Below are 26,845 nucleotides of genomic sequence, written 5' to 3'. Positions count from 1 at the left end.
CAACATTTCACATTTTGTGGTTCAGGTTTGGATGGACATGAGGATAAATCTATAAGGATAAAGGATAAAGTAAACGATTGCTTCTCTTAATGCTTGATCACATTTTGAACCTTATTTCTGCTATTTCTCTTTCTCTCTCTCACACAGACCTTAGCTCTAGTTCTGACCCAGCTATAAACTTTCTTAGAAAAACATATTGAATAGTTTCATGGTTTCTTCGTCGCAGTGATGATAGTCACTGATAGGTGTTAACCACTGTCAAAAATAGATTGTCGAAACACCTTTTCACACGGGTAAGACAAACTGGAAGAGTATCAGACAACAGAGGAGCGAGAGGTTGTAGCTGTGACAATATACAACAGAGCAGACATAACAAAAATACATGTTTATTTTTCTCTCAGATGGCTGGACTGTTGTTTCTGACCCACAGATTGTCCCTCTGCTACCGACTGGAGGAAGGACTCACCACGGGAGTGAGGAAGATAGTGGGAGGAAAATAGAAGAGGGATAGAAGGAACCAAAGAGTACATGTTATATTGGCCACTTCAATGCTAATTTTATGGTAGCTTTGCATCCTTTATTAATGCTTGAAAGTAGAATTTTGGGTGAACTACTCTAAAATGTATTGTTCCCTCCAAAAAAGAAAATTCTCTCATCATCTATTGACCCTCATGTCATTCCAAATCTGTATGGATTTCTATTTTGAAAAATGCCCTTATGTTTGTTTTTGTCTGTACAATGAAAGTCAGCTGGGTTCAATGTTTTTATGGACCCCACTGACTTTCATTGTATGAACAAAAACAGTTCTTTAAAATATCTTCTTTTGTGTTATGCAGAAGAAAGAAAGTCATACAGGTCTTGAGCGACATGATGGTGAATAAATGATTACAGCAGAGATGTGCTGCTTAATGGATAGTCAGTTCATCCATCCACTCCATTAGTGTTAAAAGGAATTTATAGACATAAATGCACCCCAAAAATATGAACCTTTACACTATCACTACCTATATAACCGCACGTTTATTACCACATTCCGCAATCATTTAGACGCTTTCAACTCTACTAACCTCTGAGTTTACCTTTAACCTGACCCCACTATTTTCCCTGAGGGGCCTTTTCTTCCAGGATCAGAGGAGTAATGGTACCTCACTAGATTCCATACCACACACACACACACACGCACGCGCGCACACACACACACCTCCTCTAAGGGTCTTTGAGGGGGAGCCAGATTCAGCTGTCCAAAGATGATGGACTGAAATGCACATATGTACCCTTTGACCTCTGAACTTCACGTGGGTGACAGGGGGCTTCTAAGTTTGTGTGTTTAAAAGGTGCACACCCATCTCACACATTTGTCTTAGTGAGAAGTTTCCACATACTTTTTCCATCTAACCTTCAAACCTCACGAGAAAGGGGTAAAATGTGTGTTTGTAATGTGATCTCACTCGTGACCTGAAATAGCAGTTCAAAAGCCTGTGCCTGGATATTGTTCTGCGATAATCCACAATAACAGTCTGTCAGTTTTCAAACTTTTTCAAACCGAGTTCATTAGTAACGCTTGCTAAGGCAAGTGTCACTATTACTTTTGTGTATACTTCGGTTTAATGCATTTGTCTAAAGAACTACAGTTGCACACATAAGGCTTAAGCCTAGTCTCTGACTAAAATACATGTTTAAGCGGTTTTAACTGAAAGCACTAAGATATCTTAAAATAAGTCAGTGCCATTGTTTTGGCTCAAGATGCACACCATTAATGTTTTTTTTTATGGTTTTTTTATGGCTTAATCATCAATGTTAAACCTTACAATGCAACTCATCCTTCATCACTTGTACCTCTCATTGTGCAGCTTGTTGAAGAGAAGTGTGCTACAACTTCTCTAAGTGGTTGAACTTAAAAGAAAAACTTGCAGATTTTCAACCAGTTTGTATTGTTACAATGTTGGTAGTATATGTAAATTAACAAGTCATACTTTTTCTCCGTTTTACCTACCAGATCTCCCATTTCTATTATTCGTAATTTTTCTACACCCGGCAGACGTTTGTTAAAACAACAGATTGTGCTTGCGCATTTTTTTTTATCCCACCTCACAGGCACTCGGATTGAGCCCAGTGCATTATGGGTGTTGAAGTTTCCCTATCTTTCTGGCAAAAGGGAATGGCACAACACTCTTTCTCTGTTTTCTCTTGTCATGTAGTGCTGACTCAGTGAAAACTTTGCCACATAAACAGCCAAGTTTTATTAAAAGCCCATCACAGATGTGAATTAGCCCTTTAAGATTTGCACCTGGTAGACAATTAAACAGACAGAAAAATCTCATAGACTTACATTGAAGGAACGTCCTGAGGTATATGTAAGAGTTTATAGAGACTTTGTTTGGACTTGGCCTAGTGACTAACAACTCTAGCAACCACTGTTACTGTGCTGATTATACCTAATTATCATCACAGACTTGTTCACATAGAATGTTTCTTTTTCCCCCCAAAAAATCTGCATTTTGCGTTAGTGTTAAGTTAGTGTGTAATGTTGCTGTTCGAGCATAAACAAGATCTGCAAGGTTACAAAGCTCAAAGTCCACTCCAAAGGGAGATATTTTATTTAACAGAATCCCCTTTTCAAGAACTACATGAACGGCTCGTTTGGACAACAACACGACATTCCCGGATCTTATGAAGTCACAATTTCGGAAGGAGAGGCTTCAGTGAATGGTAATGTATTCTGTATCTACATTTTTTTTATTTTTTTTTATAACTCAGAAAACCCTAAAAACACCCTAGCAACCCCTCAGAATACCCTCGCAACCGCATACTGTAGCTACAAACTGAAAACCCCAACAACACCCTAGCAACAGGTAACAATTAAGCTGATAAAATAACTTGGGTGAAAGTTGCTTTGGATAAAAGTATATGCAAATAAAGTTTTGTTAAAGAACACTTTCCACCACATGGGTGTTTCCACCATATGTGGCACACAATGAGTTCAGGCAGTTACCCAGAGAAGCCTGGGGCGCGGATAGTTAACAAGCTTTCCTGTCCCAAGAGGATACTCTCTGAAAGAGTGCAGCTTATATTGACATCCCTTAGAAACAGTGATTTACAAATGAGAGCCACACAGAAATCACCTCTTGAGTTAGAGCGTGGCAAGATTGCACTAAAAAAGACTCCCTGATGTTTGGTATAACAGCATTCATGCTGTTAAATCTGTGTTTAGGCCAGCGCTTTGGTTCATTTACAGAGAAGCATAATCCAATGTAAAGCAGCGGTGAGTCAAATAAAATACATCTAATTCTGTCTCTTCTCACTCAGAGTTAATGTGCTGTTTCAACAATGTGCTCCTTCAGCCCAGTCAGAGCTATAACCGATGTATTCATGTAACTGTGTGTGATCAGTCTGATGTATTGCTTACTGAAATCGCTGTGAGTCACTTCTGGACACGTCTGTGAAATATGATTTTAAAACACTCAGGTTATTTATTACAACTGTGTATGCATCCACCTTGCATCTCCACTAGCATATTCACTATCTATCACTAACAAGAGAGACTTTATACGGCTTTTTCTGTTTCAAAACCATTTCATGGATCATGTATTATGTGAAGGTTGTTTCCAAAGGTAGCCAACTTAATTATGCAGCAAAATAAGATATATAATTTTTTTGCCCATTTCTAAGTAGCATTTTATTGTCAGCAAAAGCCACTGAAAGGAAATTATTCAGATAAGAATAATAAACAGGATGCAGACTGCTTTCAAATATTATTCGAGCTGACTTATAAGTTTTGGTCTAAACTACTCTAAGGCAGCAATATATGTATTCATAGTGGTCAAAGCAATCCCAGAATGCACTGGGGTCACCTCAGTGAGAGAGAGAAAAAAAAAAAAAAAGATAAGATAACAGACAAAGCCAGAGATATGTTGACTTTAAATTTACTGGTCAATAATAAGAATGGCCAGACAAATATTTTACAAATGTATATTATATAAAATAATAATTTTCTGTTTTATATATTTTTTTTCTGCATGGTTTTTCATGTTGGTTGCATCACATGACTTACATTTTTTTCAATATCGTTTTGTTATTTTTTCTTAAGAAATAATTATAAAAGATTTAGCCAAAGTACTTAATGTCTTCATTATAATAATATAGATTTTAATTCAGAAATCCAAAGCACGAACATTATAGAAGAGGAGTATTCATGTCATTATGTGTATGAATTGCATTTGAATGTATGTATTTTTGAATAAATTAATAGATCTGACAAAAAAAACCATTAACATAATTTAATTATAATCAATTTGAAATGAAACGTATCAACACAAATAGTTCTTCTTTGTGTTTCACATTGTTCCTCTCATGTTCATTGAAATAACAAATGACTGAGTCTCTTGTGTTCTTGTTGTTTGTATTGCTGCTTATTTAGAGCGTTCCAAAAAACTCACTTATGAGGTTGAGATGTTGCCTTAGAAGGCAGCTGCCTATGTAGAGGCTGCAACACATTCACACACACGCACACACATACACTAACCCAAACTGCCAGAGAACACACACAGAACAGTCACATCTAGAGCTATAGTTGGTCTTTAGTGATGAAAAGTGCTCATATGTGTGGGAGGTGGAGGAAAAGATTTATCCGTTTGTTTTCCATGCGAATAAGTAGGCCAGACCTCTGACAGACATATCCACATACCCCATTACCCTCAGGCTGACAGGGCAAAGCTAATAAATATCAGATCATTGGAAAGAGAGAGAGAGTGTATGTGTAAACCCCTCCCGAGGGCAGCAGTCTTGATGCCTGGACTGCCTTAGGGAAATCCAACTAAACAGTCCGTCGCTCTGTCTGTTTGTCTTACAAATATGCTTTGGCAAGAACACTGCCACTTTAATGTATGACAGATAAATCCAACAGAAACATTCAAAAACAGCGGGGGCCAGATCAAGCCGTCGGCTGTTGAAACACGACACGCTTCACTAAAATAAGCATTTATAAGATGACATTAATATTTCTGTTTACTAATTAAGAACTTTGTGCTCCAATTCGGCTAACATTCTTACACATATAAAAAGTAATAAGGACTCCTTTGCAAACTGTGTGTGTGTGTGTGTGTGTGTGTACAGTAAGGAGATTCATCGCTTTTTATTTCATAAGCAATATTTCTGAATGTGCCCTTTCTAGAGTTCTGGTCTTTATAATGGTCAATGATGAGCCATAATCTTATCAGCTTCTTCACAGACCTTCATTATTCATTTAATCACAGTGATAAATACAAAGTTTTGTAATTTTGTGGGAAATATATGCAGTTGTGGTCAAAATTATTGGCACCCCTGGAAAATATAATCAAAGGGGGCTGTAAAAATAAATCAGCATTGTTTTTCATTCAAAAAATTCGCAAAAATTGCGAACCTTTCTTTGAAATGAAAGAATTGAAAGTGGGGGAGAAATCATATTATGAAATAAATGTTTTTCTCCAAAACACATTGGCCACAATTATTGGCATCCCTAGAAATGTTTATGAGTAAAATATCTCTGAAGTATATTCCCATTAATATTTAAGTTTTTTAGCATGCCAGGGTAACTAGGAACATGAAATTGTCTCACTATGACTTCTTGTTTCACAGGAGTTTAAATATAAGGAAACACAAAGGCAGAAGAAAACCAGCTCAAAAGCAGTTGTCATACACGACTGGAACTTCAAAAGGGACTGGGTTTGATGAAACAAAAAAAAAAGAGCTTTTGGCAGCAAACCCACCAGATGGGTTTGGTGCAAAAAGGGATACAAAGTGCATGTCCACTGTTAAATATACCACTGGATCTTTAATATTGTGGGCATATTTTTTTTTGCTGGAGGTCCTGGACATCTTGATCAGATACATGGTGTCATGGATTCTAGCAAATACCAACAGATAAATGCACATTTTTTTAATGAAAAATCAAAAGGATAAACAATGCAGATTTATTTTTACAGCCATCTTTGATCATGTTTACCAAGGGTGCCTATAATTCTGACCACAACTGTGTGTGTGTGTGTATATATATATATATATATATATATATATATTATTTTTTTTTTATTTTTTTTTTTTATTATATATACCAGGGGTATACCCCTGGTAAATATGAACAAATATGCCTGTAAAAATAAATCTGCATTGTTTATCCTTTTGATATGTGTGTGTGTGTGTGTGTGTGTGTGTGTGTGTGTGTGTGTGTGTGTGTGTGTGTGTGTGTGTGTGTGTGTGTGTGTGTGTGTGTGTGTGTGTGTGTGTGTGTGTGTGTGTGTGTGTGTGTGTGTGTGTGTGTGTGTCCAGTAAAAGTATTTAAACATGCATACTGCAAGATAAATTTACTAATCAAAGCCTATTTTCTGCCTCCGAGTAAAAGTAAAATACTGTGAGATAAGGGTTAAAATAAGAAATAATGTCTCATATTAAAGTCGCATTGTGAGATATAAAGTCATGTATAAGGTAAAAAGACACACTTGTGAGAAATAGTCATAACTGCAAAATATATTTATATATAAATATATCATAATTACAAGTAACAAAGTCACAATTACAAAATCTGAAGTCGCATTGCGAGATATGAGGTCACATTGTAAGTAAAAAAATCACAATTATGAGAAATAAAGTCATTACATTGTAAGTTCTAAAGTCGCAATTGTGAAATCTGAAGTTGCACTGCGAGATGTGGTCATGTTATGAGAGAAATAAATTGACACTATTTACAAAATAAAAAAAATAAAAAAAGAGATGTTATATAAATAGTGTATTTTTTTCTTGTTTTAGATATAAATCTAACAAAAAAAATAATAACTAAAACGACTAAAAATAATGATGTTGTTTGAAATTTTTACTGACAAGACAAAAATACAGATTAATAAAGTGATTTTGAAGTGCTCCTTTTATTAGGAATCGAAACAGGTGTTTTACAGCTGTGAGGCAGAACCAGTGATATGTATGAAAGAGAAATGAACAGTAAAGACAGCAGTGCATGATCAATCAACTGTGAAAAAAAAATAAAAAAAATTCAGCTTTGCATCACACTTGAGTAGAGCGCTAAACATGAGATATGAGTAAGTGACGCTCTGAGAGGGGAAATCTCCAGGACGAGGGGGGAGTATGTAAGACTGGATGTTCATATCCCTCTGTCTCTGTCTCAGTGTCTTTCTCTCTTTCTTTCATGTATTGAGCAGGCGTGATGAATTTTAATATGCCACCCCAGATATCTGTTGCTCACACTTCAGTTTCACACCCAAGCAAATGCTGTGGTTTTGCATAGATGCAGAAACTCTGCAAAGCCCCAAGATGTTTTAGACAGCTGCTGATACTGGGCAGTATATCACCGAATTACTAACCAAATTTTTCAGTCTAACTGTAAACACACAGGAAAAACCTGCATTCACCAAATGGGGAAATTTATTTTAATGACAATGTTCAGAGAATCATAATTACCATTATCAGTTCAATCACTAAAGGCTATATTAATTGAGATATTGCTTTATATTTGCCTTTTCATTACACATTATATCAATTTTGAGAATTAATTAATTAATTTGTTTTTATTTATTTTTTGGTTTATTATAGTTTTTGACATTTTGGAGAGAATATCAATTTATTTTAGAGAGCTATTAAATGATAATGATATATTGGCCTTTTGACAATCAATGTTATGTAGGAGAAACAATTGAGATATTACAACTATTTAATTGGTGATTTTTATTTCCTGAAGTGCAGATGTGTTGCTGAGATGTTCACAACTGAACTGCAGTTTTGTCTGTATCAAAAGGACTCTGCAATCTCTTATCACCACAAGTTCCTCAGTAAACCAAGAAGCCTTCAGGAAAAGATAACAAGCCCAAAGTCGACCACACAATAGAGTGACATCCCTTCTCTGAGCGAGAGAACATGCAGAGCACTGCCACAGGAAAAAGAAACCAAAACAAAGTCACACATACTGTACGTGAACATGTGCATGCAGTTATGCACATATTGTATACACTCCAACATGAACAACATATGCAAATTACAGTTTGGTGCACATGGTGAATGCATACACCAACAATAATTAATCCGATTTTTATCTAAACATCCTTAAACAAGATAAACATATATTTTTGTATTTTTTTTAATATAAAATATATTATTATTTTCTTAACCCGGACAGCTGAAAAAAAGTTGTATGTAAATAACTGGCAAATAGATATTTCTTTTCTGTTTTTTTTTTAAAGCATAATATTAAACATCACTAAATTTGGTTGTTTATTGCATTGTATTAAGTTTTAGAAATAAGCCAAATACTTGAATAGATAAACATTGCTTCTTAACTAGCTTAACTAGAAATCCTCCCAATGAGTTCAGAATCAGAAAGACTAAGCTGGTTGATCATAATTATTAATTTTTTTTTATGAAAAGCATGACAGTCTTGGTCCACCAACATGTAGCAAATCAGTGTAAACCAGCTTGGACCAGCATAGAAACTTATGCTCGTGTGTCTGTAATGTTCCTGGGTCATTTTGTACTAGGAAATGATCCTGCAACATTTCTCAGCAGTCCAAATCCTCAACCATTAAGGTTACCAGCATCCTAAATATATTCTGATGGGAATAGGTTAACGTTTCCCCACCATTGATGGTATTTTCCGGCAATCCGGCAAAGTTGCGGTAAGGGGCGCTATTGTACTGGATCTCTGGATTCAAAAACAAGCAAATAAGCAGCAGAAACAAGCGATAGAAGATTGCTTACGCAAATGTAAGCTAACGTGATTGTAACGGAGGCCAGCTACTAAGAGCTGTGTGAGTAAAACTCACTCCCCTGACCTCAAGAGTAGAACTGAAGGAGTTACTGTACATTGGTGCCATGACCCGGATGGGAGTGAGGTTTAGGAGGGTGAGTGTAATGAAAGCCAGCTAGTAAGAGTTGTCCGAGTAAACCCATGACCTCAAGAGGCTCGCTAGTGACTGATAGATTCTGCGGTCTTTAGTGTCCTTGTTTACAGTGGCCCAGTATTGCACAACACAATGAAATTTAAAAAGAAAACACTCAAAACTTATCGTGGTGTTGATATATTTTTTAGACTGCCTACTATATAGAACAGTGGAATGGAAAACTAACTTTATCACACAGCGAAAGCCCTCTAAAGGTCGTGAGCATTTCCGTTGCGTTGCAGCTTTATTTAGTTGTGTTGTGTTGTACATGTTCTGTTGTGTTGTGGCTTAATTTCGTTGTGTTGTGCACTACTGGGCCACTGTACCTTGTTAGCGTTTCTACCTCCAATGCCAGAAGTGGCAGTTCGAATCCCGCTCGGAGCGGTGCAAGTAGAACCGGAGGGGTTACACGATCATCAAACATTCAACAGCATATAAATCAAAACTGCCTAACGTTACTGAATGAAATGTCGACCCATTAAGAGGTACAGGACTGTACAAGCTTTGGGGGTGTTGATAGATGCAAACTTCTCAGTCTATGTTTTGATCCGGATGTAATCTTTGACAGAAAGGAGAGGCTCTTTTCTTTTTCTTTTTTTGGTATATTGTATGTTCAGATATTCATACAACAAAATATTGTGGGCCATTAAAATGTTGTGAAAATTATCAAAAAAAGTTTCTGACTGGCAACATAAAAAAATATAAAAAAAAGAGTTAAATAAAAAGTTAAATCACATGTTAAACCTCAGGTCAGAGTGGAGCCATGGTCTAGCATTGAGCCATTGTTCTCATTTGAGAAATCTAGGTTCAAATCTAGGTTCCGTCTTTACTTCTCAACTCTCTACTTAACTCAAAACTCAAAATGTTATATTCCTTCTTCATAATGAACCAGATTAAATAAAAAAAATCAATGTGGATCAACATAAGAAGCTTAGAAATATTTTTAGCACTTAATTCATATCTATCCAATTGAACAAAAAATATCACTAGCTCGGAGGCTACTAATCCAAGTCCTGAAGTTCAGACACCATCTTGAATGCTTCTCAGATGCATATTGCTGTAAAGGAAATTGGCAGCGTTGTCTATGGAAAGCTACACTATAGTCAAGCTGCCAAATTTGGGGTGGGTGATTTTCTTCTTCCCTTGCCAAGAGTGTTGCGGGTAACAGAATCCACTCACACCGTGATGTTCTATTCTTCAGCACTGCTAAGCCCCAGGAAATTTTGCTTGGAGTTTGAAATCCTGTCACAAAGATCTGAGTTTCCACTCATGTGCCGTACTGACTCAGTGTGCCAGGGCAACAACTTATGTAAGAGCAGTTCACCACATGTGAATGAACACGTACTGTTAGCTTTCCATATACAATTCCTACAAACCCATTTTTTTTTTCTGAAATGGAAAGTAATCATTGGAGGTTTGTCTACCGCTATTGCCAATCGTACGATTAAAGGAATAGGTGCACCTTTAATACATGTGTATACATCTAAATCATAATTTCCCCCTGGTAAAAAATAAAAATAAAATCTATATATTCTTTCAAGGTAAAATGAGTTTATACCTTGAAATGAGATATCAGCTTTTTTCTCTACACTTACAAAATTGGTGGAGAATTATTTTTCACTTAGAAATGATTACATTTAAATTAATAGCCACTAACCCATGGAAAACATTTAAATGAAAATTACATAATTTCCCTTGTTTGGTGAACTAGTCTTTTAAAAACAAAGAGTTTTGCATGTTCCTGTCATTTTTGTTGCACCCAGTTTTCCCATGACATAGTGTCTACCTTCCCGATGCAATGGTCTTACGTTAACTAATGCATCATAATGGGGTTGAACATTGAGTAATGAGACCCAATGCAGATCCAAATGAATTCCTACACTCTGTAATCACTTTCATTTTAAATGGGCAGCAGCAAGCATCCATCATTATGCTTTGTCTTTAAAGAAATTGTGGGAATCCAGTTACTGAATTCATTGAAAGTTCACATTCTCTCAATTAATCAGGTCCTTACATCCTTTTGAGTGATTTCAGCACAAGCTAAACATTTTGAACACCATATCCTACTGCCATAATAACCCAATACCCTGACGGTCTATGAGTGCAAAGATTTGTTTGCTTTAATAAAACCACTGTTTTTCTTGGGTCAAAGCAGTCAAAGGCTGAATTGCATTCGAATCACATCATGTAAAAGCCCGTATAGGTCCTGTAGGGACACGATGACATGGTAACATGGGATGCTGTACTGTGTATAATTCAAATAACATGTGCGAATATGAACACTGATCTGCACTTGAGACAACATGTCCGCTGTTTTCCTTCATTAGTGATGAATAATACAGCATAGGCTGATCTCCGTTCAGCTGTGGGCTCCTCCTCAACCATGAAATTCACTTTAATTGTGAATTTCAAACACAGCTGTTCTCCCTGTATCTATGAAAATGAGACAACCAAAGTGGTCACAGATCTGACGTAAACATTAGCAAAGGGGCCTCGGAAGTCCTCAGTGAACTCCCAGAGTTCATATGGGTGTGAAAGAACAGTATTCTTTATTCAAAAACTCAGGATCCTGTCTATTATTGTGTAATGTTGTGAAAAGAGCCAGGCCCACAAAAGCTTCCACTACCAGCCCTGTTGTACAATGGCATTGGTTTTTGGTGGATATAAAACATAGAATTCCAAAATAAAGAGAGAAAAAGGAGTGGACTATTCAATCGTATACACTGGGGTGGGGTGTTCTAGCAGTGGTGTGAAGTTCTTTTGAGCTTCAGTGCTGTGCACATTTCCATAACAGGAAAGGCCAGTCCGGCTGGCCCAAGAGGCTCTGTTTCATCTAGCAACCCTGAGAACTCTCCACTCCACTACTTCTCGTCCCATGATGCCTGCGCACCTCACACTCACTTAAAGTCTGGGATTTTGAGGATGCTCATTGTTGAAGTTCAGTATATAATCATGGATACATGTACTACAATAACTAGCTAAGTTTTCTCCAATACAGAAAAATGCAGTGGGCAACTGTCATCATTTTTACACTTTTTTAAGTCATAGTTTTTGTCTTTTGACACAAATATTATTTAGATTTAGCCAGTATTTAATTCATTTCGTTTTTAAAATGGCATCAAATTTGAATACAATTTTAGATAAGGAAAATAAAATGTTATTATATATTAAAATCTAATATTCCAACCCGATCTCACGGGAAAACGTAAAAATTCTACAAAGTGGCTTATTCGTACGAATTCATACGACCTGACTCGTACGAATTAGTACGATTTTTGCAAAATCGTACATATTGTACGAATTGGCCAATTCGTATGAATTCATACGAATGACCTACCCCTGACCCCGCCCCTAAACCTACCCATCACGTGGGTTTAGACAAATCGTACAAATTCGTACGAGTGAGGTCGTACGAATTAGTACGAATTAGCCAACTTTTTATCATTCGTACGAATTCGTACGAATTGGTCGTGAGATAGCGTTGAATATTCATACCTTTCATACAAACTTTTATGTTAGTATTTTTAATTAATAATATAAATGTATTAATTTAATTAATAACATTACAATAATTTGTAAGTATACTGTGAAATATTTATGCTTTAGTTATTAATTTAAAGTATTTTATTGCTTTGTTACCAAAAGAGCACATTTATATAGTAACTTACACATTTTGTCATACGTAACAAAAATTACTTCAAGTTCACTTGTGCATTAGTGTTTTTTTTAGTTTTTTTTTAGATAAGTTGTAATATATCTAATCTATCTACTCTAGAGGGTGCAGGCTGATACGTTCTTTACATGCAATCTGCAAGCAATCAGATCATTACTGTATTGCACAAGCTGATTGGCCTCTGCTGATCCTGCAGCCAATGAGATTGCTTGCTCAACATTTAAATAGTCTGGTTCACAGTTTGTTGTAGGCTAGTCCAGCAGCGCACTATTAGGGCGTTTTCACACAAGTCTGCACCAAGGTCCGAACCAAAGTTCATGTTTTGACACATTTTATACATTCGGTAAGTTTCTGTTTGGTTTCACACTGCAATTATGCGAGCCCACTAAAGAACTTTACATGACATACTTGCGTCCTGTCGTCATCATCTAAGTGGGCTGCATCTTGACATTGATTGGTTTGTAAACGGACGTGCGTCAGCGTGTTGTCAATTCGGCGGGTTACTTTGACAAGAATGAATGAACAGACACATATCAATGCCACTATACTGTTATTATTACGGCATTACTACCTGCAGCACCAACAATACTTGAGGCTAGTTCAAATTCAACAAATTAATGTCCTCCTTTTTCAACATTTTATCGTCGCCGGCAGGAAAGGAGGAGAAGACTCCAAGCAATCCTACGAGAACCACCGGAACTTCCTGTAAATGGTCTGAAAGTCCGAACCATACAGAAAATGCTTTCACACTAGAAACAAACCAAACCTTTGTTCAGTTTGATCCGGACCGAGACTACCTCTTTTCATCAGACCAAATTTCATCTGTCTGGTCTGGAACGTGGTCCGGGGGAGATTTCACACCTGTAATTTTGATTCGGATCAAACTGAAAAGTCTGAAAATCCGGACCGAACAAGGTAGGTGTGAAAGGGCCCTTAGAGTTCCTCTGAAACCCTCCACCTCCCCCAGCTCCACCTGCCTAGATCTGCTATGAGATTTATGTATGTCTATTTATGCAGCAGCAGCATATCTTATATGCTCACAGTAATGTGTCTGAGTGTCTATTAGCAAGTCCATACTTGTTCTGAAATAATCAACAGCAGCAGTAGCAGCGTCATAGCAGATTTAGTCCGCCAAGACCATTATGGTAAACCACACTACACTGTTTATATTACTATTATATTATTTCTAGATTTATCTTCTTCAGAAAACCTTGTTAGAGCATTGTTCATTTTTTTGCGGTGTTATTTTTGTAAACTGCAGGCCTATGGTTTAATTAAAATTGTTTAATTATCATAATTGATGTTGGTGGGAAAAAAATCGCTAACGAGTCAGTAATTTTGTGGCAACAATGAAGAAAGTGTGTGCACTATACCAGCCCAGATATCACTGCACACAACGCTGGGTGATAAATTGCCTAGCGTTCCTTAGAGCACTATATTTAAATCAAATAAAGCATCTTATTTTACTGCAACGCGGGCATATTTAATGCCAAACTGTCTTCCTGCCTTTGAGGAGGGCAAATAAAGACCGTTTTTGTATATTTTTCAAGTACGCCCACAGAAAATGAGTGTCTTTTTCCCACTGGGTAAGCAGTTACAGAAGCTGACGCTTTATTAAGGCTTGAGCCGCTGTTATGTTTGGCAGGAGGATCATGATCGTTTGAAGTGGAGTCTGGACCAGGCCAAACAACAATGCTGCAACAGATTCTGGGTTTTCTCAGTAAAACGGCCCATTAAACAGACCCTTGATGATGGTAAAATGGTTTCCTGGATTTCTCAAAACAGAGAAAGAAAAGGAAAGAGGAGCGAGAAATGGAAAAACTATAGGACGAAAGGGCAAAAAAGGAGAAAAAAAAGGAACGATTTTTTTCTAAAAACATGTGTCTGTAGAAATTAACATTGAATTAACATGAAACAATTTCAGTGGCATTCTTGAGATGAATTAAACTACTTAACATTTAAGTTTATTTACTGTAGATTAAGCCATTGTTTTAAATTGTGAAAAAAAAACGTAAAAAAAAAAACGTAAAATTGGTTTTAAATTGTTTAATATGTAAAGGGTCTATTAAAAATGTAAATCATAAGAATAAAAGTCTTGTCTTAAACTACTAAGAAACATATGAGACAACAAAAAAAAACGAACTAATCCTGACATCTCATGATCAAAAGTTTGACAACAGTGTAAATACTGTCCACTATTAACTAACTATTAATGAAGATAATAAACTCATAATTACTGCTTATTAATAGTAAGTTAACTTTAGGGATTAAGGGATTTTGTAGAATATAATCATGCAGAATAAGGCATTAATAGAAGTACTAATAAAGCCAATATCCTAGCAATATGCATGCTAATAATACAAAAGAAATTCTAACGATAAATATTTCAACCTGCTATTGTTATTGATTTTATTATAATAGGAAATCTACAATGAGATGTATTTAAAAGTCCCTTTCCATTCCCGAAACTTGTTGGATGTTAGAACTGTAATAGTAAATAAACCATAAAAATCTACAATAATCAAGTAAATGTTTGCCTATAAAGCTTTATTTAAATTTTTTAAAGTGGAGGAGCCTCTGTCTTGCTGATTTCATCAGACATTGTGACAAGGTGCAATGGAGCGTCAAAAATGAAGCAATGGTGAGCTTGGTAACACAGTTTTAGTAACAAAAATAAGTCTGAAACAACAAAGAAAGGATTAGAAATTAAGATATGGAGAGCTGCTGCCCCTGACGGCACAGGTGCATCTCTCACACGCACACACACACACACACACACACACACACACACACACACACACACACACACACACACACACACACACACACACACACACACACACACACACACACACACACACACACACACACACACACACGTTTATACACCTCCTTAGACGTAATGGTTTTTATATTGTACAAACTGTATATTCTAATCTTTATATTCTATATAAAGGAAATTTATTTCACACTTGGTATGAATTATGAGCTTTCCTCATAGGGACCAAAAAATATCCACACGAGGTAAAAAATTTACTGGTATTACTATCTTTGTGGGGACAGAAGAACGTCTGAAAAAAAAACGTCTGAAACGACAAAAAAAAAGAAAAAAATGTCTTTGATTAAAAAAAATTCTACATGATGACAAAGTGTATAATTCCCTTTCTTGGCTCATAAGCAGCCATCTCCAACAAAACATAATACAACATAACCAAAATAATGTTAGTAAACCCATCGGCATCATCATTATGAATGGATGAAGAAAAGGAGAAGGTGGAGGAGACTGTATCTTTTTCAAAAACAGTATAAATTACAATGGCAGATGGGCGCTGTGCCCTTAAACTCATTAACAATGCCAGAGGTGACAAACAAGTTCAAATGACCTTGGTATAATAATTAGACACAATGTAAAATGACAGAATGCAAAATAGGCGGCAGACTGAACTGCTTTTGTTCTGTCGTCTTTTACTCACACTTGTTCCAAATGCATGTGATTTTTCGTGGAATACTTAGCAGAATGTCACAGGTCATCTTTTTCAAAAGACAGCAGACTGACGAGGATTTATTAAAGGTACACTGTGTAGTTTTTTAAGTATTTTGTTAACTAAAATCAATGTCTTTATTCATAAATATGTCCTCATTGGTGTAAAATTACCTCTGCCAATGATCTGACTTATCCTCGTAAGCGAAGAATTTCTTATCTATATTTACATTGGACGGGTTAGTCCAAGGAGGCTTCTATGTCGTTCCGCCATTTTGAAAGACTATAATAGCAGAGAGGGACAAAAAGCACAAGCCTACCTCAACGCGTTTCCACAACGTGTTTTCGTTCAGAGCCAGCGCCACGTGACTGAAACCAGCTGAAACGGACAAGTAGATCAGTGAGAGGTGCTTGTCACTGCCCTGGCAAATTTGAAAGGGTGCACTGCACGGTACTTCATAATGCAGGATCATACTTGAGAAGGAATCCTCGTCGCCAAAAAAGAGAAGAATTGTGACCGGCAAATAAAAAAAAAAGAGGGTAAATATCGGGATAGCTTCAGGTGGAAAGAGCTAATGAAGGAGAAAGACTTCGAAAGGGACGCTGAAGTTGCCTGCTTTCTTCTCGACAGGTAAGTCAATGTTACGGTCTAAATTACAAGCTTTTTTTCATTGCTTGGTTGTGTAATTCATTATATAGGCAGCATAACTGTAGAACATGTATAGTTAAACTCGATGAAGTGCTATTGGAAGACATGTTGTCATAGCTTCTTTGCTTTTTCATTGCTTGGTTCACTGTAAAAAAAGAATTACATCCCCAAGTCAAAAATTTCAAGTGACCGATAACATCTAGATTTTTCAATTAGTCTGACGTATTATTTCTCATTGAGCCAATGTTAACAGACTATTGCAACAAGAATTTCACTTGGGCCAATTGAACAATTTAGATGTTATCGGTCACTTGAAATTTTTGATTTGGGAGGGTTAGAATTTTTTTACAGTGTTGTGTAATTCATTATATAGGCAGCATAACAGTAGAACATGTATAGTTAAACTCGATGAAGTGCTATTGGAAGACATGTTGTCATAGCTTCTTGGTACATAACGGCTACCGTAGTTGCAACACGCATTTGAAAAAACGAGGTGCTAGAGAGCACTATTCGTTTGAATGCAAAATACAATTTAACCGCTAGATTGGAGAAATTCTTACCCAGTGTAAAAATGCACCATAAGCGTGACACACAATATTTCAAGACTTCTGTAAGTACAATTTAGCGTGTAAGAAAATAAGTCATGCATGTTTGAAATCAAGGGTGAGTAAATCATTATAGATTTTTTAATAATTTGTGGGTGAACTGTTCCTTTAAGACATGTGTCCTGTGTTCAGTGAACTGCTCTCTTTGCAAACACACACCCAACTGTAGTCCATTATAATGCATAATTAACAAATAACCTGCTTTGTTTAAAGCATGAAAGTACAGTGATGTGGTTCTGGGAAATGTTCTGTACAGGTTCTGTTGTCTGGGCACGTGAGGGTGGGAAGGAATTCTGGGAAACAATGACCATTCTAGACTGGGTGTGACTATAGAGATTACAAGATGATTGAGTGGCCATTAATGTATTTGTATTGTGCAGAGTTGGGACTGGGAGACTTATCAGTGGTAAATATTTGGATATATTGTTAAAGGAGGTTAATAATTGAATTTTAAAAATGTAATTAATCCACCCAGAACGGCCTATTTAATTGTTATAAGTGGATGACTTAAACATACTGTACATTACTATTGTTGCACCAGTTACACCCTCTAAACCATAGAAGAATGAAATGTGCCATCTGGTCATGAATAGGATCATGATCACTGTAAAATTAGATGAATTGCAAAAGTATATTTTCATTTGCTTCACAGTACATTTAGGACAAGTTCCTGTGATTGAACTCCTCTCAGGATCTCTGGAAGTGTAATATCCAAAAGTGCACTTCATCTTCCCTCTGCTTAGGACGCACAAATTAGACAAGTGGCCTGGTCAGACTCTCTCTCTCTCTCTCTCTCTCTCTCTCTCTCTCTGTACACTGTAATTAATTTTATTGTTTGGCTATGTGCCAGTCAGCCAGTGATTTGTGACATGGCCCAGACAGACAAGCAAGCCAAAGACCCCTCAGTTGAGGCGGGACAGGTGCCCACTCCAATGCCTGTCTGAGACAGTCTATTTGATTGGAATGCTGTATGAAGTCCCCTGGGAGAACTCAAGAACATTATAATATATGCAATATGTGGTCATGTGTTGTAGATCCGTCCCTTTGGGGAAACAAAACAAAAAACAAAAAAAACACACACAAAAAAAGAAATATTTTGATGAATATACTGGCTGCTCTCTATGGTGATTTTGGTGTTTTAAAGCATCAGTCAACATTCAGTTGTATTTTGAAGTTAAATTCACCAAGGCTGCATTTATTTGATAAGAAATACAGTAAAAAACGTCATATTGTGAAATATTATTACAATTTAAAATAAATGCCTAGTTCTGTCATGAAACTCTAGATGGCACAGGCTGATGGGTCCTTAACGCAGCTGATGATATTTGCTGTTAACTACTTAATCAGGCACAAGCTGGGGTGTGTTTCCCGTACAACAACGTAACTCGCTGCTTAAGTACGTTGCATCATTGAAGAAATCAACTTGCTAGTCACGACTGTTTCCCGAAACCATATTGTCGCAAATTTGTCGTTCAACCACGTTGGTTAATGATGTCACGCAGGTGATGAAGTAATAACTAATTTTAACTAATTTGTTGAGATAGAATTAATGCTAGATGTTTTGCTATAAATTACAGACATGGCATCTGAGGACTTTTTATAATTTTTCTCAATAATTTTTCTCTATTTCCAGATTCAATCATAGGCTTGTTCTTACGTATTGGAGCACGTTCGCACATGTGCACTCTTCAAAAACGGTGCTTTAAATCTCTTGACAAACTAAAATACGTAAATTACATTTGTATTTATTCTAAATAAAATATACAGATTGCACTGAATGTCAGCTTGCTTATTTTGCTTGAGACAAAGATTTATTAAGTCCACATGTCAGGCAAACAAGAAAATGCTCTTAAAGGGATAGTTCACTTTGAAATTAATTTTTGGTATGTTTTAGCTTACCTCAAGGGCATCCAAGATGTAGGTGTCTTTTTTTCCGCAGTAGTTTCAATTTTAATATTTTTAGGTCAAACCGTTCTTGTCTGTCAGTCATAATGCAGGTCTATGGTCATTATCTCAAAACACAAGCACAGAGTCCAAATTAAAACAATTCCCCGTCGTCCAAATTAAACAATTCCCCATCGTAAGTACACATTGATGGCCTAAGACACGAAACGAGCGGTTTGTGTGAGAAAACGAACAGTATTTATATCGTTTTTACCTCTTGAACACAGCCGCGTCCAAATGTTCTGATCTGACGTGTGCGCAGACTGGTGCATAGATATATACACACTAGATGCCGCCTTGTCTACGGCAGTTCATTGGAACGAATGTCTTTAAGGCGACATCTAGTGTATATATCTATGCGCCAGTCTGCGTACACGTCAGATCAGATCACTTCGACATGGCTGCGTATAAGTGGTAAAAACGATATAAATACTGTTCGTTTTCTCACACAAACCGCTCGTTTCGTGTCTTAGGCCATCAATGTGTACTTACGATGGGGAATTGTTTAATTTGGACGACAGGGAATTGTTTTAATTTGGACTCTAAAAATATCAAAATTGAAACTACTGCGGAAAAAAAAGACACCTACATCTTGGATGCCCTTGAGGTAAGCTAAAACATACCAAAAATTTATTTCAAAGTGAACTATCCCTTTAACCACAGGCCAAGAGCTGTCATTCAAACCACACAACTTTGCTATGCTGTTTGTGAATGTTCGTTAGAACTATGTTTTCGGGAAACACCGACTCGTTGAACTATGCTGTTGAACTATAATGACGGAACTTGTGACCATAGTTGGCTAACGATGCTTTTGGGAAACGCACCCCTGATTGGTTCATGTCGCATCTGCAGCCAATGAGCTTGCTGCTCACAACATTTAAATGGCTGGTTAGCATTCACTTAGCAGTTTGCAGCACGCATTCAGAGTTCCTCCGAAACTCTCCACCGTCCCCAGCTCCACCTGTATAGATCTGCTATGGGTTAATTTATATTTATGCTATTTGTGCAGCAGCAGTATGTCATAATCACATCAGTGTATCAGTGTTTGTATTGGCAGTAGCAAGTTCCTTTACTTGCTCTGCAGCAGAAGCAATAATCTATAACAACAGCAATAATCAACAACAGCAATAATAAACAACAGCAATAATCAACAGCAGCAGTGTGGCAGATCTATTCTGCTAAGACCAAATACATTAACATTGTCATATCCATTACCATGCAAAAAATCTGCCAAGATTTGTCATGATAGAACTTATTTTAACTGTTTTATATTTGAATTTAAAACAGTAAATTAAAATATTTAATTTATTCCTGTGATGCAAAGCTGAATTTTCGGCATCATTACTTCAGTCTTCAGTGTCACATGATCCTTCAGAAATCATTCTAGTACTTGCTGAGCAAAGGTAATTTATTTTAAAAATACTAAATGTAATCTTACTGAGCCCAAAATATCTAAAAAGAATAAACAAACCTTTCTAGTTAACAAGACTTAGTATATGTAATCTTTGAATTTCAATTGATTTTAATTGTAATTCTGCTTCCTGTTTGCTACCCCAATTCTAATTCAACTGTCATACAGTTCAATTCTGAATGGCACATTGTCCTGCCAAAAATAAAGGGGGGAAAAATCCAATAAATCCCATAAAAATAGTCCTAAATGCATGTTTGCCATTGTGTGTTAAGTGGGTGACACAGACCAGAGGGAAAGATTGTAAATGAATACCCACTGTGGCCATTTCTGCAGCTCAATGTTTCCTGTAAAGCCAGAGAGAAGTGGAAACACGGATTAACGGGAATAAGGCGAGAAGGACGGCTCAGACCCAGCAGGGGAGCAGGATAGAAAGTCGAGTGAAGGAGGGGGGGAAAGAAAGCGAGGAAAAGAAAATGGGGCAATGAAGGCGGTAGACACTGACAGTAAAGGAGAGAAGAGGCAGCAGACGTACTGTAATTCTACTTTAGCTCTTCAATTCCTGGCACATGCTGACTGTGGCCCCCCGATGACTCAGAGCAGGTTGATCACACCACTTTTTCAGCAGGTCTAGGATCAGTCGTGAGCTCCTTCCATCAGAGCGATGATTCTGAATGAGTCACAGCATGATGATCTCAGCTGATCAGGGCAATGCAGGTATCAGATAATTTCTGGCTTTCGTCGTATTACCTTCATCCAGTTACACTCACACATATACATATACTGTAACTACATACATTTACAGATAACAATATTATTTTACCGTCTGTAATATGGGGGCTGATGCTGTGCTGATGAATCTACAGTAAATGTACATGTATATTTTGTCAGAATTCCCCTTCAAATATACACGACTGTGATGATGTCATATTCTATATGTGTTTTCTTGACTTGTCATCTTGGATTATACACAATTCAATGTATCATGCTAAATGTCAAATATCAGTGCTAGAGAGATGATCAGAAGCTAGTGAGGTTTAATCAAATTTGTGCATGCCTTGTCTTTTAGAGCTATAGCGCACAACGCAGAAGATATTAGAAGTTCAAATGACATGTAAAGTTGCTAGATGGTCTGTTAGTCTGACTAAAACCAAACCTGACTTGTATGAAGTACTAAAAAGCATTTACATTACATTTTAAGAACAACTAATGATTGCGTTAGTCCAACTGAAACTGAACTTTTAAAGTTGGCTACAAGTAAATGCAGCTAGCAGTAAAACTCCAAACTCTGCCTCCAAAAGAAAATACAGTTTGATATCTCTAGTTTGTTTGCTTTAGAAATTCATGTCCAGCTGCCAAGTCTCATGAGATTGCATATCAAATATCCCATGCATCAACATGAAAAATGAAGTGATGAGCTGAACTGTGCTTCAAGTTCCTGCATGCTAACTGCTAACATCTTTTCTCCACAACGCGTTGCGCCAAAACAAGAATGCTCCCATTATAATAAACGAAGCTGTCTAAAAGTGATGAAATATTTCCCTACGCAAACTTGAATGGATTCATCACATTGGCTTGAAAGTGACTTTGAAATGTGCAGAAATTTCTCTGATGTGATGCATCTACGGTGTTTTTTTTTAAATCAGGGCCTCAAATAAAAAATTGTGTTCTCTCATTTTACGGTCAATTTTAGGTCCATGTTGTACCATAACTAAAATATTTACCTTCACAAACAACATCACCTGCCAGCTGATTGGCTGCAACTCTGCCCTGATTGGTGAGATGGCCCAGTCTGTTGTGATTGGTCTACTCTGCTCTGATTGGTCAGACGGCCCAGTCTGTTGTGATTTGTCTACTCTGCTCTGATTGGTCAGACGGCCCAGTCTGTTGTGATTGGTCTACTCTGCTCTGATTTGTCAGACGGCCCAGTCTGTTGTGATTGGTCTACTCTGCTCTGATTGGTCAGACGGCCCAGTCTGTTGTGATTGGTCTACTCTGCTCTGATTGGTCAGACGGCCCAGTCTGTTGTGATTGGTCTACTCTGCTCTGATTGGTGAAATGGCCCTGTCTGTTGTGATTGGTCTACTCTGCTCCGATTGGTCCCATGTCTGTTGTGATTGGTCTACCACTTACAGTGCTTGTCAGAAACTAAATGCCTATTACCATATCTGAATTTCAGGTCTTCCTTAGCATTTGCTACACAGTGTACGAATGATTGCGTTGGTTTTTTCCATTTTTCCATCCTCATCCTTTTGAAGTGCAGCAAAGTGGATTCGCAGCGCGGACGACAGCGTCTTCTTGACATGTCCACAACACAAAGCAAACTCTCCCAGGCCTCAGCTACGACTACTGTGGTTTTAGGGCAAGTCAAAGAAGACATTGTTTGCGGGCAGCCAATGAAGACCATAGGATAGCATTATGCAAATTTGTTACATTGTTACACAGGTATGTAACAGGAAGTGAGACTGGAATTATTGTGTATGGAATTTCTTTAAAATATCTTTATTTCGATCTTTAAAACAGCTATATTAGGCTACACACTGCATGATAGGTGATATTCAAAAAAGCATAACAGGGGCAACTTTAATATGAATTCTACATTCTGTTGAGAGTGAACTGAGAATGAATTGGGCCTGCTGACAGCATCATTTATGTGCACATGCCGTGTGCGTTGTCTATGCACCCGAGTGTTTAGCATTTTAGCACCTGATTTATGAGTGGTTAGTGAATATGGGGCTGAAGGTTTTTGCACTGAAATACACACAAAAGTGATGGAACTATTTACACTTGACTTTGCACTTGAGTTTCCTTTCAGTGGTCCTGAGGTAAATATTTGTGCTCATTAACTATTAAGTCTTTCATTCTCCCTTAGTTTTTCTTTTCATTTTCAACCTTCTCTAATTTTCTCAAGCTGTTGTAGTTGATGTTGGCGCACAGAGAGGATTTTGGACCATCTCCCTTGTACAGTTGCATGTGGGAGTATATGAAAAGTCTCAGGGGTCAAGTTGAGTGCCAGGCTCCTCTGTCTCCATGAGGTGTTTAACTTTACTCTTGACTTTGCCGGCACCCCCGACACATGGATTTACATACCAGTGAGAGACAGGGACTTCCCTCTTTATCTCTGACAAACACACACACACACACACACACACACACACACACACACACACACACACACACACACACACACACACACACACACACACACACACACACACACACACACACACACACACTTATCTAGAAGGGATGTGCTGAAAACACAGATAGCTTTGTATTGCTTACATTTGGCTTCACACTGTTTATATAATAAATGATAATAATATTGTTTGTCAGAATCTGACTGGACTGCAGTGTGAATCTCTGAGTGCAATATGTTCAGTTATGAGAAATAGAAACTTTCCATACTGTATGCAAACAAGCAACACGTTCTGCCTGTGTTTCGGTATTGAGAAAGCAACAGAAAGAGAAAGAAAAAGTGTTAGAAAAGGAAAGTGAAAGAGGAATCCTGAATCCATATTATGCTGATAAATGTTGATCCAGATTTGATGGACACTTTGACTGTGCTGTTTACTTCACAGCACACAAAAAAAACTTTTCCACTACTGAACAACAACTTGTGTGATTCCTCAATTATGGAAGTTTTTTTCATCCCCTGATGTTTTTAAGGGGGAAAAAAACTTAAAAATGATTACAGTTTTATAAGATTTATTATTATTACTATTTCCTTATTTCTTTTTTAAATTGGTGTTTATCTTCCAGGAAAGATCTGTTTTAAAATCTGACAAATGTAATTAGACTAAAAAAATAATAATAATTAAAAAAAAATAATACTTTCAATTAATGTTAATTTATGTGCAAATAGTTTTAAAAGATAGATTATTATCTATGTAAAAATACTTTATTTTATTTTCCTAATTTATATTTAGTTATTCTTCTTCTTTTTATTTTAAGGAATCCCAGGGCTTTTATTTTATATAATAAATCAGGAAGACTTTTGTTTAAAATCAGGAAAATTTTACTTTGTGCATTTGGTATTGGTACAAGTGTATTCTTTTTTTGTTACACACAAAGGGTCACTGTCCCCAATACTTACTGTACCATCAGTTTTTGGAAATCATTTTATATTTGCTTATCATAGATATGCAAAATAGCATACAGTGTATCTCTTCCAGGACAAACATTGATTCCTGGACATGTGATAAATCTATTAATGACACGTAATTAGGAGAAGTTTCATTTGTCATGATATAAAGTGGCTCTAACTGAGGAATCACCCTCTTACAGTACAGCAACATGATATTCTGCGAACATCACAAACGACTTTTAACCAGAAACAGCCCCCAGTTTGGTTTATTGTACATGAGAGGGATTTTTTTTACGTCCGCCCCGTTACTCAGTGCAAAGGTGTAACGTGAAAGAGAAAAGCCCCCTGTTCAGCAAGCGGAGCCCCTCGCATTCAGTACACCCACACGAGAGATGCTCTGTCTGCCCCCCATCTGGACTCCTCACGCTGATAACACACACACACACACACGCACACGCACACACACACACACACACACGCACACGCACGCACGCACGCACGCACGCACGCACGCACACACACACACATTTTAATTATTTAACAACCAGACCAGTCAATGTAATTCCCAGAGGTAAAAAGTTAAGGGAGGTGGGTGACTTAAAAAAAGAAACAGAAAGAGAGAAAGCTATATGCCATCTAATTTCACAAAACTATCCAGTTCCTTTCCCTGATTTTGCTCCTCGACAGAGTGAAACGACGGCACCATGAATCAGCACTAAAGTCACGTGATCATCGGGAGATCCCTCACAGCACAGTCATGTGATCAGCTGGAAGCTTCTCCCACAGCCAGAGCTGCTTCCCAGAAACCTGAGCTGAAGGGGAATAAGAAAGAGAAAGAGAAAGGGACAGAGAGAGTGCTAAACTTATGTGTTTTCGTTTATGTGTGTATTTTGTCTGACCTTTCTGATTGTGGTTTATTTAACCCATACTGTATCATATTAGATGCACATATTTCTAAGGGCTCTAAATTATAAACATGATCCAAATGTTACTGAAAACCTTGTTGTACACAATCTACTACATGCCTTCTGTCATCTGATTGATAGTTTTTCTTCTTAGTTTTTGGCACATCTGCCCCAAATTGCATACTTTTGCTCAGTTTGTGCCTCTGAAAAAAACAGGGGTTTTTCCTGCCTTTAGTTTGAGCACAATACTCTCACTATATTATAACAGATGAGCCATAAAAGCTTGATATATCAAATATGATACATAAAAAAATAAAAACATAAAATAAAAAAAAAAATTCTAAAAGGTTTAAAATACTGTTCCATAAAAAAAAAGAAAAAAAAAAAAGAAAAATTGTCATATGTCAGGCTTTACAGGGTTAAGCAATACCAACAATAAAACATTTCCAAATGTTGTTATTCTAGATCTATAATTAAGAATAAAAAAAAAACCCAACTAAAATATTGCATTTCAAATCCATATCGCCTGTTAAAGATCATCACACAATCACATATACACATTTACTCCTACACCTCAGGTTTAATGTCACAATATGATACAGTAGTAGAGTCTGGATGAGAAAACGCTGTGGTGGTTTCAATAGAGTGGGTGTAAATGCGCTGGTGGTTTTACGTCGAGGAGCCACAGGGTATAGATCCTGCCTCATTACCATAACACAACCTTAATACAGATCCTTAATCTCTTATAAAGTCACATTAAAGCAACCTGGTCTCATTAAAGTGCAGGAAATGGGGAGTGTTACTGGTAATGTATGGGGTCTTGTGCAATACAAGTCCCTTTGTAAAGTATGTCATACAAAAACGATGCACTCATATTACTATGAATGGCAAGGCGGAATAAGTTCCAATCACAACTTTACTTGACGCTTTACATGTAGCTGTACTTGCATGACTGAAATAGATGCCCGAGAGGCGTTTCAAAGATGGCCACTGTGTAAAATGACTTGCCTTAAAGGGACTTTGGTGCCATTGAGGCTATACTAAATTTACATACACTGATCATGTTTAATAACTTGACAATGTGTAACGTCATGTAAAGCCTTAGGGCCAGATTTACTAAACAGGGTCAATTAGCGCGAGAGCGCAATTCCATAAAAGCGCCGATGGGAGTGGAA

The 26,845-nt window shown here is 37.0% G+C and overlaps 1 protein-coding gene across 1 annotated transcript in view; it reads left to right on the top strand.

The window, feature by feature from the left end:
• The window catches only part of myoc (myocilin), a 261,947-nt gene extending 241,605 nt beyond the window's left edge, over window positions 1–20,342 (top strand). The window contains exon 5 of the transcript XR_014200100.1: window positions 20,331–20,342. The gene's annotated coding sequence lies outside the window, so the exon portion shown is untranslated. The remainder of the gene's footprint in view (window positions 1–20,330) is intronic.
• Window positions 20,343–26,845: the final 6,503 nt, after the last annotated feature.

This window comes from Leuciscus leuciscus (genome assembly GCF_965113295.1).
Source record: "Leuciscus leuciscus genome assembly, chromosome: 19".
Lineage (NCBI taxonomy): Eukaryota > Metazoa > Chordata > Actinopteri > Cypriniformes > Leuciscidae > Leuciscus > Leuciscus leuciscus.
The sequence above is the reverse complement of the archived record's forward strand: the minus strand, read 5'-3'. Positions and strand labels throughout refer to the sequence as shown.